Source organism: Cydia splendana, chromosome 16, assembly GCF_910591565.1.
Source record: "Cydia splendana chromosome 16, ilCydSple1.2, whole genome shotgun sequence".
Classification (NCBI taxonomy): domain Eukaryota; kingdom Metazoa; phylum Arthropoda; class Insecta; order Lepidoptera; family Tortricidae; genus Cydia; species Cydia splendana.
This window is the reverse complement of record NC_085975.1, coordinates 11788502-11802793: the sequence shown is the minus strand read 5'-3', so window position 1 is coordinate 11802793 and position 14292 is coordinate 11788502. Positions and strand designations below refer to the sequence as shown.

The window sequence follows — 14292 nt, the reverse complement described above, 5'->3', positions numbered from 1 at the left end:
TCATTAGTCATCTCAAGTAGGATTAACGCGAGGATTAAGTTCTCGTAACCAAAGCTGTGTAATTACATACATAAACCCTATACCTACGCATAAATTAGGTTGTTTGATTAAATGGGACCGTCAAAATTGTAATGCTATGAAGAGTATGAAGTCTCTGTTGATAATACAGAATGATAAATTGATAATCAGATCATATTTGCTAATGAAGATTTAAATGCGCCTCATCGTGCACGCAGTCGTCGGCCGGTTCTCAAACTGTTAATCAATTACACACACCGTTGGTCCGCGCGCTTTTTCCGCCACGTAATGGATACCACAACACACGTAGTAATAAGTCCGTATCGGGCGTCCCAAAGCTCAATGGAGCATGTGTGTACTAGACATGTGCGCCGCGCCGCCGCGCCGCCGCCGCCGACGATTTTTCCACGCCGCCGCCGCCGATAAATTTGACCGGCGTATAATCGGCGTGGGAAATTTTGATACCTATCGTGTCTTATTCCATGTTGCGTAGTGAATAGATAGTATCAGACGTATAATTTAAAGATCCTTATGCTTTTTCGCTTATTATTTGCCGGTGAACCAAATTAGCATCATTTTTGTCGTTGCGGTGTTAGCTGTGATAACGATTTAGTGTTAATTTAAACAAGATCTAGTTTCTGGATCTCAGGTTATTATTTGATATTTTTTCGCACAGCTTTTTTGTAGAACGTAAATGAAATTACACACGATCAATTCTTAGTCATTTTATAGTGATTATCAGCTTCTTGTACTTAACAATATACAGCGTGACCTTAGCCATTGGACAAACCCTGAAATCCCACGTAGGGTTATTTCTAAGAAATGCTCTAACGGTAATATTTTTTAATTAGAACAAAAGATAAAAAATATACTATCAACCAAAAGTTATTTACAAAAAGAAACATACATTGGGGCTGTCCATAAATTACGTCATCGATTTTTGACGATTTTGGACCCCCCCTCCCCTATAATCATCCAAAAATCATGCTTCAAATGACCCCATTTCCTCCTACTTCATGCTACCGTCATCCGATGTCCATACCCCCCCCCCCCTAATTTGAAATGACGTAATTTATGAATAGCCCCTTGGCAGTGCTTTTGACAATTTGTTTGAAAATGTGCAGCAATGATGACATTTATCAAAAGTCAGAATATTATTAATGTCATAAATAAAAAAGATAATCAAAACGGTCGAAGAAGGTTTCATACTATTTATTACCTCAGGAGCTACTAACACATACAGGTTGCTCCAAAGTAAAAAAAATGTAATTTGTTAATTTCTTCGTAACCGCTACACCGATTGTTATGATACTTTGTATACTGGTTCTAAATACCCTAATGTATATGTACATTTCGGCTTTGTCCAATGGCTAGGGACACCCTGCATATTTCACTCAAAATTATAAAAATCAGTCTAAAGCTTCGCAATAAGCTATACTTAAACAATTATACCTAGGTACTTATAGGAACTTAAATCACCAACTACCATCACTAATCTAGCAGTAAAGAAAACAAAGTAGACCTTAGTATTCCATAAAACGGGACACTTCAAAGACATTCTGTTGAGCGAATCTACCTGCCATAGACGTTTTCTTTCGAAAACGATGACATCTTTAATCTGACATTACATTTCTGTTAAACTTCAGTTCAGACAAATGTAAAGTATGTAGTTCATCATTATTTCGTAACAAATCCTAGGTGAGGCGACAGCGGCTGGGAAAAGTCAATATACATAGATTTAAGACTTAACCTATAAAGGGTTTTTTTTGTGTTTTAGTTGTATTCCACTTACAAAGTAAGTAAAAATACTGCCTAAAATGTAGCGTTTTAAAGTATCCTTCTTATTTTTATATTTAAACATACCGTTGGTAACCGTTAGGTTGGTATTGGTAATAAATGGTTGCCAAGTGTCATGATGGGATATAATTTTCGGCAATAATTTAGAAAACACACATAATATGTTTTGGATAGCCTAGTAAATACTCAGAAGGCTTTAATATAGAGTTTCTACAGCCACGTTCTCATGCAGTATCAAAAGTTATGCCACGCCTATTTCACGCCGATCACGCCGCCGCCGCCGGTCAAAAAATCACCGGACGCCGCCGCCGATGATTTTGCCATCGGCGCACATCTCTAGTGTGTACTGCTCCGCAGGGGCTTGAGTCGTTGTTATTCTGGGCGCGCGGCGTGTACAGAGCCGGGTTCACGCACGGATGCCTCCACAAGTACAGGCTAAGCTACGGCACGCCCGGCTACACGGTGTTCGCTAGTGTGCGCGTTTTTTCCCCGCATGTGTGGCAGCTTTATGCCCCTCGTGGCACGGCGAGGCATGGCGTGGCGTGTCGTGCCATCGCGTGTGTGCGGCTGCTATTTTTCGAGAGCCCCGCTTGCGTGCACTGCGTCGTTTTTGCGCTCTCTTTGTTTTATTGTTCAAGTTTGCGACTACAAAAATGAGCGGCACCATCGTTATTGTTCACTCGCCTCTTCTCTATTTGTTCTGGTTTGTTTAAAACTATTCCCATATTAATTGCGCCACATGATTCGTAGGTACATACCTATATTCAGTAACGAGGTGAAGTTTCCCGTTGTCTAAGAATTCAGCCGTGGCTAATGCGTCTGTTTAATACTTCGATAAAAGTCAATTTGTCACGGCCGATCGGTCGTCGATTTAAGGGGCTTTCGATATACAATAAGCTCTTCAAGATTCGGCGATCGACAAGGCAGGGGTCCGCATTTACATAAGGACGCAGAGTTAACGTCCGCGGCCCAAATAAAGACGGAGCCATTTGCATATGCAAATATCGTGTCGTTCTCATGCAAATACTTGCTTTATTACAAACGGCTTAGTGATACTTACACAGCCTCTAAGCTCCCCCGGGTGCTTCACACGAGCCCTATTTGTCTTTCATTGATGACGAAACGAGATTAGTATCACGGTTTCATTAACATAAGATTTTAGTTTCTTCAAATTTATATTCTAATTGGTTACTTAAAGTTCATAAAATAGAGCTCACCACGGTCTGCCGAGCGGTATACGGCATGGAGGTTAAATATTTATTACGCTCGGAATCGTGATAAACTTGGAAGAGTCGTTTACGTCGTCTTGAACAAATATCGCAAGTAAAAATTACCATACAATTAGCATAAACAAGGACTCGCCGTGACAAGCGAAGTAATAACTAGCCGTATAATGGCGTTCTTAAAAAACGGTATTGCGATGAAGTGTTCAAGTGATCTTAACATGGAGTCAATTATCTCTGAACCGGTGTGGTGGCACTGGTGGCCACTTATCGAGTGAAGTCAAGTGTCGCGCCTGCGAACCGTAAACAGATTTAAACATGCGTATGTCTCACCTTTATCATTTAATTCCTTCTTATCTGTATGCCAACGATGTTTTATTGCATATTCGTGTTATCGTTTGTTTTTATTAACCGTTATTAATGTTTTAATTTTGTGTGAAGATACAGAGATTTCCAACATTGTTCTTGCCGTACCTATTGTTTTATTGTCGAGTTATGTTTATTAATGCATATTTAGTTACGGCGAATGATCGTAACGCAGTCTTAAAGGACGTACGTTTTTTTAAAGTTGAATATACGTATATTTTATATGATTTCATGATCTGGCAGTTACTCGTGAGACTGGAATAGCCGCAAATGATGCAACTGTAAACGGTCTTAAGTTTTCTACGTTGAATTCGCACCAACAGGCAAACATTTACATAAAAAATCAATTCCAAGAGCACGAGTGTGTGTTATAAACAAGCTCGCGTTTAATAGTTTACTCTGTTATTAAACTGACTGCCATAAAGCAAAAGGAAACAACATTAAATCGATTTCCGATATTAGCGGCGGCACAATAAATCTCCGCCGACCACACAGGGAGGTGGAAAGTTTGTAAATATAAAACTAAAATGTATTCAAATGCTGGCTCAATTAAACGATGTGGATGTGTAAACAATAAAGTGCGGGCGTCTCGGGCGATACCATCTCGGCTCCATACAAATAGTGCCATTAACCTTAACACCACGAAACGCGACATGTTGAGGACCGCTGGCCGTCTCGCTCGCACGCACCACTAATGCTTGTGACATCTCGTTTAAAATTTAACCTAAGGATCATTGGCGCTTACGTCTGAAAGCTTTGCATAAGTATTAGAATCATTTTTTAAAACGACGTAAGCGGTAATGGATTTAAGTACCCTTTTTATAGAACAACTCATTTTCTGTTCCTCTCTAACCCATGATCGATATAGGTAAGTAAGATTGCTTTAAATAGACGCTAGCGATGAATTACAGAGATAGCGCGGCGTACATGACATAATGTGTAGTAATTGATAAATAAACATTAGTTAGCGCCCGCTCCACTTTCTGCTCTAGAAGGATAATGTGACTGGACTGAGAGTTATTTTAAAAGCTAGCCGCCGGCTTGCAGCGTGAGCAGTTTTGTATTTTCTGTATTTTTACTTTGTTGCACTTAACTGCATATTCATTTTAGGCGTTAGTTTAACAGTGTGTGAGTAAAACCTGGCATAGATTCTTTCTAGTATCCGGGACGATAATTGTTTTAACTTTTTATTATCCGGACGTTATCTTGTCGGCCCTATCAAAACAGTTTGTGATAGGCAGTACAATACAATTTGTTCTTGAATAAGACATTTCCTCAAAATACGTTCTGAGTTGGATGACATTATGCAATAAGTGTTCATGATAGTATAGTTGCTCAATACACTTTATCAAAAACACGAATATGTACACGTTCAATTTATTACTCGGATCGTGGCTCGAGCGTTCACGACAATATAAATAATGTGTTTGAGCATAATCCGAGACTCAAGCCCGGAGGCAGGTAATAAACATTGTTTACAAAAGCCGACTTAGGGTCGTATTCCAAACGGAAATCCAATACCAGTATAATATCAATTTGATGGGAACGGTGTGGGAATATTAGTGCGTTGAAGTCGTACCATCGCTCACGCTAAAACTGAACATGGACCTTATGCCTTATGTAATAAGGTCCACCGATGTACAGCTAGGAGTGTTGCTGTTTGTAGTATGTACGAGTATATGCACAGTCGACGGCAAAAATATGTATAGACTTTTGCACCTAACTCCTTTGTAATAAGGCGAAATATGTAAACATATATTTGACGTACGTCGTAGCCTGTGCCCAAGAATAAATAAATTAGAACACTAGCTGGGAAAATTCTTAGAGTTTTCTTCTTTGTAGAAACGGAGAGAAGTGAAATTAATAGTTGTAATACTGTTAATCTTTTCTACAACGCCGAGTCTCTCATTATTGTTGTTGGTGCTATTCATTTTAGCTTTGTGCTGGAAATACTTACCTATTACATAATAATAAGGTAATTCACAAAGCATGTTTGTTAATTACAAAGTTAGATTTATTTGAAATGTTTGGTTCGAAATATTAGATTTTTTTACATAATTTAATATTACACTGAGAGAAAAATCACCACCAGGAATTAATAAACAGTTCTGTACTGGGGGAAAAAATGAAGTTTTAGTAGTAATCATGGAAGTTTCACTATTTCTGTAAAATTTATTTATTTCTACAAACAGCTCAGTAATACTAAATCTAATTTCAGCAAACAGACTTTAGTAAATGGAGCATTAAACAAAGTTCAGTATTTGTTACAATCCATTTTTATTACTACTAAAATTCTCCGATTTTTACTAGTAAAGTTTGTGATTTTTGGAAAAAAGCATCTGTGATTTCAAGTTATGATTTTAGTAAATGTCTCACTTACATAGTTTTGTAATATCTAAAAAACGAGTTCGCGGGAATAACATTACCCCATTTAAAATAACAATTCAGTTGTTACTATAGCGACATTACAAAGTTTACTGGTATTTAGTAGATAGACTTGTTGTGTTTATGTTCATTGTTGTACCAATCACTAAACGAGTTTTGTAATACCAACACAGCTACTTGCTACGTTCATTTGGTTAGAGTTAGTATTGTGTCGGATGTCGGGCGGGCGTGTCTCGTGTCTTCTTTGTTTAAAACATACTTAAGTTAAATAATAAATTTAGGATATATTGTGGGCCATGGACATATTAACCCGCGACCTACTGTGTAGTTGGGGTCTACAGGAATATATTGTTCTGCAACTTCGAGCTAGCTGTTGTTATTCTAGTGATAATGACATCAAAGGTAAATCTAAACTGTTTGCAATTCCAACCTCCCTAGCACAGGTGCGCCGCGAGAGCATGTTGCGCGCGTAATAACTACTAGTCTCTTTCTGACTGAATGAATAAGAAAGGAATGGGTAGAATATCTCGACAGGCTTTTATAGTGCCTCTTTAGTACAGAGATATACTACCAAATGCTTTTTTATTCATACAGACAGAAATAGAGACGGGTAGCTACCACGCGCGCGACATGCTCTCGCGGCGCCCGTTTGCTAGGGGCGGAGGAATTGCAAACAGTTTAGTTTTTGCCTGTGACGTCATTATCTCTAGAATAACAACAGCTAGCTTGGAATCGCAGTACAGTTTAGTAAAACCTATGACGTCATCGTCTGCGATATTGCTAAAGCACGCTTAGAATTACAAAACGGTTAGTTTTCACCCATGACGTCATCACCTCCGATATTGCTAAAGCACCTCTCGGAATAACAAAACCAAATTTCTGAAATTACTCTAGCATACTTCAAATTACAAATATAGAAGTTGTATTTCCTACTAAATGGAAATTGCAAAAGTCAATTTGTTCCTATTAGTTGACTCTCCTTGTCCCCGGATTAAGTTTTATTTTTGTAATTCTAAGTGTGTTTTTGTTAGTTTTTTCTCTCAGTGTAGATACCAAAAGGTTGTTGACGCAACTAGAGTCGCACCAAGCTAACAAAGTGTGGTGTCAAATTTCTATGAAAATATGACGTTTATAACGACCATACCTCACCTTATTGTACACTAGCTTTTGCCCGCGACTTCGTCTGCGTGGAATTAGTGACAGCAGCTAAAGTAGGTATAGCGCCTGGATAATGCTAATAGCAATCATTCAATTCGCGCATTGCTTACTTCAATTATTAGGCAATTCATTAACTCTTTCAATTCCACCCCCATTTGCACTCTCTTTAGGGATGATTTCCGACATAAAAACTATCCTATGTCCTTCCCCGGGACTCAAACTATCTCTATACCAAATTTCAACTAAATCGGTTCAGCGGCTTAAGCGTGAAGAGGTAACAGACAGACAGACAGACAGACACACTTTCGCCTTTGTAATATTAGTATGGATAGTAATAATATTAGTATGGATAATATGGATTAGTGTTTGGTTTAATTTTGATAACCACAGTTACACAGTCAGAACTGGGGCCTCGGTTAGTTCACTACTAGGGAAACATGAATGTGGTAGATATCGGATTGCCCCGCCCCCGCTCACTCGCTAATCGCTTTCAATTACCTGTGTTGGATGATTATGGCTCTATTTGTAAGACAATTTATAGCTGTTGTTGATAATTTTATACTACCTACGACTCGTCTGTCTTCACTTTATAGTCGCGTTGCATCAACATGTTCATTCATTTCATTATATTTCAATCTTTATTAGAGTTTTAAGTCAACATTGTATTTCTTGTAGTAGTAGTAGTAAAACCTGTAAAACACTTCATTGTACAAAAAAAGAAAACAAAACATCTTGTCTTGGATACGCACATTACTTACCTACTGCTATTACAAGTTAAGTTTTGGTCCATCTAGTCCTGTCTCAATTGTCATGTTGGCTCATTTTGAACATTTATGCTCATTAACTTAATACCAAATTAATTATATCCATATCCAATTAATTTATTATGTCGCCGTCGATACCCGAAGTATTTTTCTACAACCCGAATGTAATTTTAAGAGCTCACTGACTTTACAGACCAGAGTCATATACGAGTATGGCTACCACCAGTTTTCCACTGACATATTCGCTAATGTCTGCGTAAATTAATTACTTTCTATGCATCTCGCTCGTACTAGTGAACCTTAAAATAATACTCGGCATCGGCAATACTTATTAATTTAAAGTTCACCGCGTCCGATTCCGCTCCTTTGTTAAAGTTCTCTCAAATTGACAAAGGCTTATAATTTCGAGACCTTCACCAAATCAATGTATATTTCGCAAATTGTATTTCATTGTTAAATTGGGCTCGTAAATTGATTCTCAACCCATGACATAACATCAATTTGCATTGAAATTCTATTGGTTAGGCCTAATCCCAACATCTGCGAGGGCTGCTTTAAATTGATTATCTCGTAGGACGCATTTGTGAGCAGCTACTTTAATTTTAAACTTAAGTGTCTTGGAATTAAGATGCTGTTCTGAATGGCAATCTTAAAGAGTCAGGTAGCGTGGTTTAAAATGTATCCCGTATTTAGCTTGGCGAGCAGAGACAAGTGGCGCAAAATGGTGTTGGACTAATGTAAAGACGATGGAACGTGGGTTAAGACACTACACGCTCTAACATACACTATCGACAGCTATTTATTTTATGCGAGTAAAGTTTTCTACTAGCAATAATCGCAACTCGGATTAACCTCATTGGTTACGATATTGCCTCTGCGCAAAGTTAATTTTATGCTAGGTTTGTGTAGGATTGCCATATGAAAAAATTGAATATCCTGAGAAAGTCCGGGCATCCTAAAAATCTCACATTTCCTGGACGGTCATTTCAGCCATAATAAATCCCTTATTTTATTACAAAGGTTTTCCCCATAACTCGCCATCATATGCTGTAGCTACAGCATATCGTTTGCTTTCCTCTACCCAACTCTAAACTTTTAGCTGAATTCTAGTCGTTAGTTGAGTTTCTAAAAAAGTCTCTGCTAAACTCTGCCACTCTCTAAATCCCCTTAACTATTATCAACAGCATCGTAAATTTTATAGCATTTTTTGGTGCAGCGGAGTGATGTTAACGGAATTGGTATAGATAATTCCAACTGAAATGGTTAATTAAGGTTAATATTAACGTAATTAACGCTAATTAATCATTAGGGTTGAAATTGTTTATACCAATTCCGTTAACACCACTCCGCTGCACCGAAAATGCTATAAAATTTACGATGTCTGATTATCAAACTACTTAGGAAATTAAATTAATGATAATGAAGTCTGCAAACCTTACGTCATATTCATATTAATAATTTCAAATATGGAACGTCTACCGAAACTATTAAACACTTCAACACTACGAAATAATATTTTTGCCTATTCATTGATTTATTTACACTAGAAAGTTAATAAATCAAGTGTTATTTTGTAAGCTGCATCAGACGGAACGTAATCGATGACGACATCCCGCATCAGATCCAGGCGTGGATTGGCTGCATTCATTAAAGCATAATGTATGCAGCTCGCTCGGACATCAAAGGAGACGCCGCCCATTATAATACCATCGCATCTGAATTGATATTAATGACTACTATGCATTTATACATCCCTGGTACCTACGTATATTAATGATTGGAATCTGTTTAAATGATAATTTGATAGACCGGAGTTGATTTACAATTATTTATGATGATTTTGATCGTAATTATGTAACAAAATTAAATATGATGAGTTTTTAATTAGAAATTTAATTAGATGATGAAGCGTTTAATTGAGCGTTGCTTAATTTTCGTAAAGTTAGATTAGTTTGGAATCCGCAGGTACACTGAGAGAAAAATCACCACCAGGAATTAATAAACAGTTCTGTACTGGGGGAAAAAATGAAGTTTTAGTAGTAATCATGGAAGTTTCACTATTTCTGTAAAATTTATTTATTTCTACAAACAGCTCAGTAATACTAAATCTAATTTCAGCAAACAGACTTTAGTAAATGGAGCATTAAACAAAGTTCAGTATTTGTTACAATCCATTTTTATTACTACTAAAATTCTCCGATTTTTACTAGTAAAGTTTGTGATTTTTGGAAAAAAGCATCTGTGATTTCAAGTTATGATTTTAGTAAATGTCTCACTTACATAGTTTTGTAATATCTAAAAAACGAGTTCGCGGGAATAACATTACCCCATTTAAAATAACAATTCAGTTGTTACTATAGCGACATTACAAAGTTTACTGGTATTTAGTAGATAGACTTGTTGTGTTTATGTTCATTGTTGTACCAATCACTAAACGAGTTTTGTAATACCAACACAGCTACTTGCTACGTTCATTTGGTTAGAGTTAGTATTGTGTCGGATGTCGGGCGGGCGTGTCTCGTGTCTTCTTTGTTTAAAACATACTTAAGTTAAATAATAAATTTAGGATATATTGTGGGCCATGGACATATTAACCCGCGACCTGCTGTGTAGTTGGGGTCTACAGGAATATATTGTTCTGCAACTTCGAGCTAGCTGTTGTTATTCTAGTGATAATGACATCAAAGGTAAATCTAAACTGTTTGCAATTCCAACCTCCCTAGCACAGGTGCGCCGCGAGAGCATGTTGCGCGCGTAATAACTACTAGTCTCTTTCTGACTGTATGAATAAGAAAGGAATGGGTAGAATATCTCGACAGGCTTTTATAGTGCCTCTTTAGTACAGAGATATACTACCAAATGCTTTTTTATTCATACAGACAGAAATAGAGACGGGTAGCTACCACGCGCGCGACATGCTCTCGCGGCGCCCGTTTGCTAGGGGCGGAGGAATTGCAAACAGTTTAGTTTTTGCCTGTGACGTCATTATCTCTAGAATAACAACAGCTAGCTTGGAATCGCAGTACAGTTTAGTAAAATCACGACGTCATCGTCTCCGATATTGCTAAAGCACGCTTAGAATTACAAAACGGTTAGTTTTCACCCATGACGTCATCACCTCCGATATTGCTAAAGCACCTCTCGGAATAACAAAACCAAATTTCTGAAATTACTCTAGCATACTTCGAATTACAAATATAGAAGTTGTATTTCCTACTAAATGGAAATTGCAAAAGTCAATTTGTTCCTATTAGTTGACTCTCCTTGTCCCCGGATTAAGTTTTATTTTTGTAATTCTAAGTGTGTTTTTGTTAGTTTTTTCTCTCAGTGTAGGTTTCGTTATTTATAATTATAGTTGGGAATACTTAGAAAACCCAATTAACCTCAGCTTTCATAATCATAACTTACTGTAATAAGTTAGAGAGTATTACTAAAGTATTCTGGAATTAGTATCTACTGTATTTAAATTATACGACCTATAATGTATCACCTTTATATCTGAGAGATCATGTTCATAATAAATCTCTGAAATAAAATAACCATATATTTTTACGACTAGGGGCCATTTCATATACCCTTGTAGGCAGTGAAACACAAGTGGAAGTGTTTTTTTGTATAAAGGAAGTTAAAAAACATTATAGGAAAGAGTTTCTCTTAGAAAAGTGTTATAATAACAAGGTGCATGCTTCACGAATACGACCCTATATCTTCTTGTCAGTCTATCTTTCTTAATCAATCTTTTTTGTACTACATATATGTAAGGATCAACACACCTAACACATATATAGTTATATACTTACGTTATTTTAATTAAATGCTTGCAACTTGTACAAGCGAAAGCCTCTTTCTCTCCTCCTTTTAATAGGCTTTTATTTGTTAGTCTTACAAATTAAATGACTTCAGATGTTATAATTGAAATAATATTTGAAGAAACTCTCCACCCTATGAAAAAAATGTCCTAAAATTATTATTTTTAAGAGTACCGTGTACCTATTTACTTTGGTAGGTATGTATATGTATTAGTATAATTAGTATTCAGAAATTAGCTCTATTAGACCATCAACAAACTCATGTTATTTAATTGTTAACTTCGCAACTCAGTCGGCACGCGAAGAAAGCACCAAACATGTCATGCGCTTTCTTTGCTGGCTGTAATTTCATTTTCTCCGAGGAGCTCATTTCATAACCCATAATGTGCTCGCCCCGTCTCTCTCTTTTACCACGCGTCTAAGCGGGACGGGATCAAATGGTGGGATCCCTCAAGGGATCTTCAGCTTTATGTCGTCGAATGTGGTTTGAATTTCGGATGTGCACGACCTGCAAACAGCACTACACTCGGTAGAAGTTTTCTGCTTCATTTATTAGCAGCGCTGTTATTCCGAACGCTTACAGCGCTGGCTAACCAGTTATTACACTCTCGGGTTGGTATGTACAGTTACGCTGGTGTTCCGAGTTTTAAGATTTAAGTAAGCAATGAGAATGTGATACCAGGCGATGTCTACGCCGGGCCAATAAAGCGGCAACACTCTCCACCCTCTACAGACGATTTATTACTGAAACTCGCACTAATTCCACTAACAGCCACGCTCCCAATTTGAATGTTAATTTTTAACAATTTAAGACTGTCTTTAGCGACTTTGCTATGAGTAAAGGCGCGCCTGGTGAATTCGTAATGTCTAGCTCATTTCGGTATTACTGGGCCGGTAGGCGTTAAAAGCCAGACCATTATTAAGGCATTATCTGCAGATTGAGATAAAGATACCAAATAATCTGCGCTTGATGAAGGGTTTATTTCTTTTAGTAACTTTGTTTGTTTTCTTGTTTTAGGATGATGAGAAGGATTATTTTTAATTATTGTTTTCTTTTGCAGGTAAGCACATCGACGCGAGGGCACTCTTGTAACTGTAAAAGGTAATATATATTGTCAAAAAAAAAACTTGCACTGCGATGTTTACCTAAACATTTGTTATTATGTAAGAAAGCAATTTTTTTTATTTCATTGTTGTAATTATTAGTTTATTACACAATACGTAAAACTTATATGACATTTTATATTTGTTGGTAAAAATTGTTATACCTATTTTAATTAGTGGAACTTACTATGAATTGATACATTTCTAATTCGAAATATTGTTACTAGTTTCACCGTTTTTATAATAAAATATTTTATTATAATACATTACCCACATAAATTCAAAAGAAATAAGATCACAAAGGATATATCCAGAACCAGATGTGCCGCTTTTCTTATGGTAATATCTCGGAGTAAATATCTATGGAGCGGCCATTAACAGGCGTTCCCCTCTGCAAAAAGTCCGTGGCCGCCGGTCAAGGTGGTTATATAAAACTAGTTGCCACACGTCATACGCCATTCAGCAAACGTCAGTCTAAGCGGAATCATAGGAGCCGAAAATACCGAATTGCAGCGTTTTCTCGTTCAAAATGAGATCGAAAACGTCTAGTCTACAAAAAGAACACGTTTCTTATCATATGTAGGTACTATTACATCTAAATATTATCAAATAGTGCATTAACTTTGCAAATAACTAAAAAACATTGTCAATCTGACAGTGATACCAGTGATATGGTATTAGATCTAATTTAGGGTAATTCTAAAGAAGACTTTCTAAATATTATTTAGGTACGAGTAGAATTTCTAATAGGAAATATTATGCGAAACTCTGCGTAGGGGGCGCGACTACCACAATCCATCACAATCTGGGGGTCCGCCGCGGAACAAGAAATATTAAATTTCGTTATCTAACCTCTCTATCACTATTGCATATTTGAGCGATAAAGAGAAAAGAGAAAATTTACTAGCTAGCTTAGTGCTACACTCTGGCGGCAGAACATTGCAGTAATACGCCCTATTTGCGTTGCTTTTTGTTATATAATTTATGTAACACATTATTTTTATATAACACCTTAGTTTCATATCAACCTAATCTATTTAATCAAATAAATAGATCTATAAGAATAAAGAAAAGGGGGACGGGGGATCAAAAAGTAGTCGAAAACATCTCGCGTGATTTGTGCACAACCCCTAAATAACGTAAAATTACCGATAGACTATTTTTTGAAAATTAATTTTTCCTTTAGTTTCTACATACTTATAGCTGGTCAAGCAGATCTTGTCAGTAGAAAAAGGCGGCAAATTTGAAAAATGTAGGCGGGAAGGGATATCGTCCCATAGAAAATTTGAATTTCGCGCCTTTTTTACTGACAAGATTTGCTTGACCAGCTATATATTTTTATTTAACATGTCAAATATTTTATTAATTTAAGGTATTTACGGCTGTCACTTTCCATAAATAGGCACTTTTAATTTATTACTCTGGTATCACCGTACCAATATTAGTGATGGGACACTATAAAAACCAATATCGGTAAAATCGATATAAACATAATGAATAATATACAGATGGTCATGATGCCTAGCGAACACCAGCCATATCGTACAAACCTCAAGGAGTGATATTCCTAGGCAGATTATGATCTGCCTAGTGACCACCAGCCATATCGTGCTAACTTCAAGGTGTGATATTCCTAAGCAGATCGTGAAACGCCGGCATGTCATGTTC

General features: G+C 36.9%; 1 protein-coding gene and 1 non-coding gene across 5 annotated transcripts in view; one reads left to right on the top strand and one right to left on the bottom strand.

Moving 5' to 3' along the window:
- LOC134798312 (zinc finger protein 608-like) overlaps window positions 1-14292 on the top strand; it is a 180236-nt gene that overhangs the window by 110594 nt on the left and 55350 nt on the right. The gene's annotated exons all lie outside the window — the stretch shown is intronic.
- On the bottom strand, window positions 8515-8597 carry LOC134798483 (U4 spliceosomal RNA). Its single transcript, XR_010145199.1, has one exon. It is a non-coding gene; the product is annotated as a U4 spliceosomal RNA (small nuclear RNA).